This window comes from Pinus tabuliformis, chromosome 5_1 (genome assembly GCF_031772625.1).
Source record: "Pinus tabuliformis cultivar Carrire ecotype Pingquan chromosome 5_1, CPIR1, whole genome shotgun sequence".
Lineage (NCBI taxonomy): Eukaryota > Viridiplantae > Streptophyta > Pinopsida > Pinales > Pinaceae > Pinus > Pinus tabuliformis.
The window spans coordinates 217,290,512-217,297,555 of NC_142305.1; the positions used below are offsets into that span (position 1 = coordinate 217,290,512).

At 36.1% G+C, this 7,044-nt stretch overlaps 1 pseudogene across 1 annotated transcript; it reads right to left on the minus strand.

The window, feature by feature from the left end:
- Window positions 1–823: 823 nt before the first annotated feature.
- On the minus strand, window positions 824–6,834 carry LOC149164176 (elongation factor 1-gamma 3-like; annotated as a pseudogene). Its single transcript, XR_016260676.1, has 8 exons — window positions 6,678–6,834; window positions 6,027–6,110; window positions 2,926–3,071; window positions 2,748–2,808; window positions 2,599–2,651; window positions 2,350–2,451; window positions 1,748–2,258; window positions 824–1,494 (listed from the first exon to the last, which is right to left on the minus strand). The product of XR_016260676.1 is annotated as an elongation factor 1-gamma 3-like (transcript).
- Window positions 6,835–7,044: the final 210 nt, after the last annotated feature.

Here is a 7,044-nt window from a genome sequence, read left to right on the forward strand (position 1 = left end):
TTGATTCTATTGACACGTTCTACAAGTGATTAAGGTACAGGGGCATATTTATCTCATAGACGGAACATTTGATCTCAATATGGGGTGTTGAGCCTTCTCTACCAGTCATGCTCTTCGCTATTCAAATTCTTGGTTGGCTGGTTCTTAACAATAGCCTGGCAATTAAGGATCAGTTTTCATTGTACCAGTTTTACAGACTGTTCCATCTTTCTATCACCATTTTGCAAAATAATTAATGCAACTATCAAACTACTAAAAGCTAGCTCATATAAACTATTAGCATCTACTGGACTTATCAGCAAAGAAAACCTATAACAGTGACATTGTTCCTTTCAACAACAATAATGATGAATTGGGGTCATATGCCTTCTATCTCTCGCTGCTCCATATTGGATACAAATGATACACGACCTCAAGCAGGCAAGAAATAAGACGACCAGCGTACAATGGGGATATAAAACTGTATATATACTACTTGTTTAATGCACAATACATGAAATACAAATAAATATATATATATAGACTGTGGCATACAATGGGGTTATATAACCGTATATACTGTTTGCTTAATGCACTATATCACTGCAGGGTGCATAGCCGTCGCCCCCCGTGTATCATTCGGAAGTGCCCATAACCATATTCAAAGGAATTAATGCAAATATCAAAACTAACAGAAATAGCTCACATTAAGTATACCATCTATTGGGTTCTGTTCACATATGTTTTAAAAAGCTCACATTAACAGAACCTATAATAAATAAAACGTATTTTAACAGAACATGCAATAGTATAAAAAAATTCAAAATATGTTCTCAAAACAGTATTGAAATCTGCAATAGTCAACTCACTATGCTAGCTTGAAAACGTTACATTAGCACTAACATCAAACCCCCATTGCGAAAGACTTGAAATGTAGAAATAATTGTTCTCAAGTTACAGCAAAGGAAGTAGGATAGTGTTCCATGCTAGAAAGAACTATACCCCAAATCTCCGAAAGGCAACTTGACCTTAACCAGTTGCATAAAAGGCTTCTCTGCATAAATTGTAGACGAAACACTAAACAAAAACAAGATATTTCTAAACACGACCAAATCTTCAAAACTGGGATTCAGTATCACTTGAAACATTTGGAATCCAACAAAGGCTCACCCTCAAAGGGCTCTTGATCTTCAATCATGGCATTCACACGCTCTTTCTGAGCCTCATCATTGATGTCCACCTTAGTCCATTCAAACAACTCCATATCGTAGCATTCATCCATAACGAACTTGGGAATTTCTGGGCCACGGAAGAGCCATAATCCCTTGACTTTAAAAGGACCGTTTTCTCCAATGATAAGCATCTTTCCAAAAGCATACTTGCGTGCAAGATCCATGCGCTGCAAGAATCCTGTGACTTTGTTCAATGTGACATATGAAACTGTGTTCTCATCATTGTATTTGTACTCACAGAACCACAAGGAATAACCCTCTGGATCATACATATCCCAGAACCCTGCACGATCAGAGATGGTAAGCAACAACAAAAATAATAATAAAAATCACCCTGTGACAGAATTTGACATCAGATGATTGGAATCTGGATAAATTGCATTTTAGAGTTAAAAACAAAATTATCAGTATATTCTGAAACCATCATATAAATCTAAAAATCTCTTCCTTCAAAGAGTTCCAAAGATCACCTTTTCTCAGACCAGAAATTTAAACAAAAAAAGGTCATGAGGTTTTGATATGAAGGTAACCCGCACCTTTAATAGCAACCTCTCGAAAATTAGTCTTCGTGTTCGAATAAAGTCTCTTCCAGTCATCAAGAATCATTTTACTTGGTGGTAGGAGATCAAGAGAATTTTTTGGCTTTGGCTTGGGGGCCTCTTCGTCATCGTATGCTGGAGTATCTTCAACCTTGGGCTTTGCAGGTTCTTTTTTTGGGGCCTCCTGTTTAGGCTTTTGCTTTTGTTCCTTGGTTGCAGCAGCCTTCCTAGTCTGCACAACTGGAGGAACATCATCTGTTTGTTTAACTTCACCCATAACCTTCTTGAATTTAGGTTGATTAACCATAGTCCAAAAGTACCGCTCAACATGAGGAAACTCTTTAGTGAAGTCTTTTGTCATGCAAGACGTAAAACCCAAATACAAGTTGCATGTCATAATAATGTCTGCCAATGTTATGGAATGCCCAACCAGATAGGTATTTGTAGCCAGGTGTGAATTCAATGCAGCTAAACTTCTTTTGAGGCCAGCAATGGTGGCCTCCTCTGCCTGCAATATCAAACATTGCAGTTCAATTATACTTCTGCTAACATCCATAATAATAAATTTGGCATAAAATTGTTCTGAAAAAAAAACAGACCGGCGGGAGGTACACTCCAAATCCAAGTCGAGGATAGAACCACCGCGTGATATTTATATCAATTTCTAAAGTAGAAAAATCTATCCACTGTTCAACATGGGCCTGAAATATACCACAGTATGTTAAAAGTAAGTATTTGGTGAATCATAGAAATGACAAAATACCATACAAAAGAACGCTCTCTAATTAACATTTGAGAATATATCAATATTTCAGAAAACAGAAAGATAAAAAGGCAATACAACTCACGTAATCAATTACAGAAGATCCAAACAGGGAATTGACACCCTTCAATCGTGCAACTGCAAAGGGAAAATGAGTCAGTGGCATCCATTCAATGAAGAATGCACTTAATTACAAAATCACAATATAAAATGAACTTGAAACACCATTCTCACCATAACGTGCAATCGCATTACTCTCAAACACTGCACCCTCTGGTGTCTCCAAAACTGGAACCTGTCAAACCCATTCCAAAATGATGTAAATGAATCTAAATACGGTAAATGGAAAACGGATAGGCAAGTATCAGTGGACAACAAATCCAAATAAATAACATCATAATCTCTAGCATACCTTGCCTATAGGATTCATTTTAAGAAATTCTGGGGATTTAGTCCCCCCATTTCAAAATTTGGGGCCAAGCTGACTTTTACACCAACATACTCTGCGGAAATCAGTGCTTTAAAGGCATTTTTATTGGTAGAGCCTGCATGTAAAGTCTGCACAAATGATATAACAAAAAAATCAGCAAAGCTACAAATGAGAAATAATACATCAAATATCTTCCAAGGAATTTTTCATGGATTTTTTATTGCAGAATTGTAATATAGTAGAATCGACTCCATCAATAGATGAATTTGGGGAACTAAACCTTTATTTCACATCAAATAAAATGACACTACTATGTTTAACATACAAGATGCAAACAAACATTTCTAATCAAATTAGAAATATACTTAAGCATGCCATATTAAACTAACACGGTGGAAATCATCTCAAAAGATTCATCTAGAGCATTTATGTTGCTTACCGATATGAACATATTGCCCATGATGCTTCTAAAGAGAGACAGATGCAGCTTGTACTCAATATTTACTGGGAAAAGGGATAATACAGACATCATTTGTGCCACCTCAAAATAGTCACATATCCCATGATGCTTCTGAAGAGAGATATATGTATTGCATGGGGATGCATGCTCTACCCTCGGGAATAGATAAAGAAACATCCCCTATCATTGTAGATATCAATCCCAGCATAATTTTCCAGGAGTTGAGGGCATTCCTCATAAAAAATAAAACATGTGCTCACTTGAGCATCACTACTGGGCCCACTATATAAGTTATAGTATATTTGCCACAAAACCCTAAATCCCTCTTCTAGTAACAGGAGTGTAATTTTCAGATTTGTCAATGTTTAATTTTAGTCTCAGGTTTACACATTCAGATTTTCGCTTTCAGACTTCATACCACTTTGTACATCATAGTTCATTTCATGGAGGCAGTTTTCTAGTTTACATAAATTCCAGTTTTGTTTTTCAAAATTTAATCTTTTCATCTACAATAAATACTTAAATATTAATTATCGTGACAACCCCCTGCACCAGGATTTCAAATAGTGGCATCCCTAGCATCATCCATAAAACCACAAGCCCAAGCTATTTAGAAATATATGGCAAAAGCATAAAATGCCACTTAGATTAAATTGGAAACTAATTTATACCTACCCATGTCCATTATAACTTGAAATTTGGGTGTCTTCCCATCACCATAGTAAGATTTTTCAATCGTACAAAGATAAAACTAAAACTAATACTACATTCTCAGATCCAAAGATTATAACTATCATGTTCGTAACAGCTTGTCCTGTAGCACATAGAATATATATATATATATATATATATAACAACATATATATATATATATATATATATATATATATATATATATATATAACAAACAAACAAAAAGAACAGTAAGGATCTTGCAATTATTTTTTTGATATAAAAATAATACCACATTTCCCAGAAAATAAAAACAAGACAGTGATTAAGGTTTGAGTTCTCTAGATTTCCCTGATGGGCAATCCTGGGTTTGTCCCCAAACCTGAATTTTGATCCCTCGCAATCTCAAGCCCACTCTAAATGCGTGAAAAACCTCTAACCTGGGGTTTCAATATAAATATTTTTCAGACTTGAAAAGAGAAAAATTAAGATGCCAATATACCTAGTAAACAAAATAGAGGACAACCGTGAACTAAAATAGGGGGAAAGAAGATGCCAATGTACCCAATAAACAAAGAAGAGGACAACAGAGAACTAGAGTGCGTACAATTTATGAAAACGCAAAGTTTAGCATATGATCCAACTTGTTCATTTGAATCTTTCAATAAAATAAATCAGCCTTCATCTAGAGGATCCATTCTATTTCACAAGTCTGATCGTTAATGCCTTATTTTCTGTGTTGTTCTTAATGCCCTAGTAAAATTATTTTCCTTTCTCCATGTCCTTATACGTGTGCATAATATGTATGTTAAATTTCTAGAAAAGCCCAGGACTACTGATTGGAAAAATTAGGAAGCAGCTCATAAGAGAAGGCACCAGAAGAATTGTGAGAACTTGAATTTCCTGAATGCCTACATTAAGATAGTTCTTGAATGTATATAAAATGTCCAACTCTAAAGCAAAAATAACACTCTTTGAAGCACTCAACTTGCTCCAAAGCAAATAAATATGTGACATAGCATACATCTCAACCATTTAACCATATAGGCATAGAAGAGAGGCTGTTTATATATATCAGTCCAAAGATGTTTTACTGGGCAGTTTAACTCTATTTCAGACCACTTTTTCATGGGCAGGTTAAATCCCTTCTTAGTTTAGCCCTGATTTAATGAATGGTTGAAACTATTACTAAACCAACCACGAGGAAAGAGCCAGATAAATGAAAGCAGGGCTCTATTATAGTTCCACCATTTGATCCCCAATTAGTTTCACGCCTGGCAGTGTGTAAGCAACATCCAAAGAAGATACTAATAAATCTAAGACAACCACGAGGAAAGCGCCAGATCGGACTCTATTACAGTTCCACCATTTGATCCTCAATCAGTTTCAGGCCAGGCAGTTATACAGAGTAAGCAACATCCAAAGAAGATATTAATAAATCTAAACTAAGCAAGAATAAATTGATCGTAATGGACCACCACAACAAAGCTTTGAAATCTGAATCGAGACCAATAATCCTGTTTCCGCAATAAAGCTCGCCGTAGTCAACTTCAATTGTTAAATATACAAAGACTAAGCCCATTGCACACATACTGTGACATAGTCGGAACATAGGTATGCCAAATAAGCACGAGTAGAAAGAATTGATGCACGTTTTAAAACCTAGTGCTATTCTGCGACACGAAGTATCTAGAAATTCCATAGAGCACACCAAAAAAGTATCCTTTTTACATAAACCAACCATAAAATTTGCCAGTTTCAACCAGCTAATTACATCCCGAATGAAAACAATAACATGCAGCTCAGGACAAATCAATATACCCTTGAAACCCTAACGATATTCTGAAACACAGAAGTATAGATCTAGAAACTCCTGTGAGCATCCTAGACAAATCATGTTTTAAACGAAATCGACGAGACGTGAAAGTAAATACAAACAATAGCCACTCACCAGTGCCATAGTTTCAGAAACCGATTGTAAAGCCTTGTAGGCCACTCCGAGTGTATGCAACCCAATGAATAGTTAATATTCAGCCTGTGCAATTACAACATTTATTAGACGTGTTCTAATGACATTTTAGCTTCTGAAAACAATTTCAAGAAACAATATTTACAATAGTCCACAGCAAATCTCAGTTCTTAAACATATATAACAAAGATACTGACAGGCCCATAAACCCCCATAAAACCTCATAACAGAATACAACATTTCTTATATTTCAGAGCCAGCTATAAAGACCTAGAGCGACCAAAAACTCGAATGTCTTTTGCATCTAGCCCTAGACAATAACCCAGTACAAACAGAACATATAGACACCACGGGAAACTCATGGATGATGCGCAGCTGCTTTCAGGGGCTTATTCAACAAGCCCGTCTCAAAATAAATTACCCATCGGGATAAAGGATGTATCGAACAGAACCCACCTCAAAACAAATTACCCATATAAATTACGCATGTTTCAATCCGAACTCACTTCAGAATAAGAGTAAATCAGAAAACCCAAATGCAATAGAAAGCAGATTTGAATGAGCAGATACAGTTAAACAACCACAAATAAAATCAAATACCGAGAAAAAAAATATGAAAGATACCAGACCTACCCACAACAAACAGATGAAAATCGTCCGAGACTCTATGCCAGAAGCGCCTCCTTCCTCAGAAATGTGGTGAGCCAGGAGATCATTTTTCGCCTTCTTGTCCACGGGCCAACTTTAAAGTAAATGGAAATTGCCCGAAGCTGCCCGGTCCTTACGGGCAGATTTGCTATGCTAATGTCGAGATCCTGATGGTTGATCTACTGCCCGGTTTGCCCTTCAAAACCCTTTCGACCCTAGAAAACCCTTGCCTTTTTGCTCGACTTTCTTTGTGTGGACGTGGTTTTTGTTCCGTTTCTTTAATTTGTGACCAATTTATTTTTAATTTTTCCCCAATTTATTTTGGTTATGATCAGTCCACAGTTTCCAAATA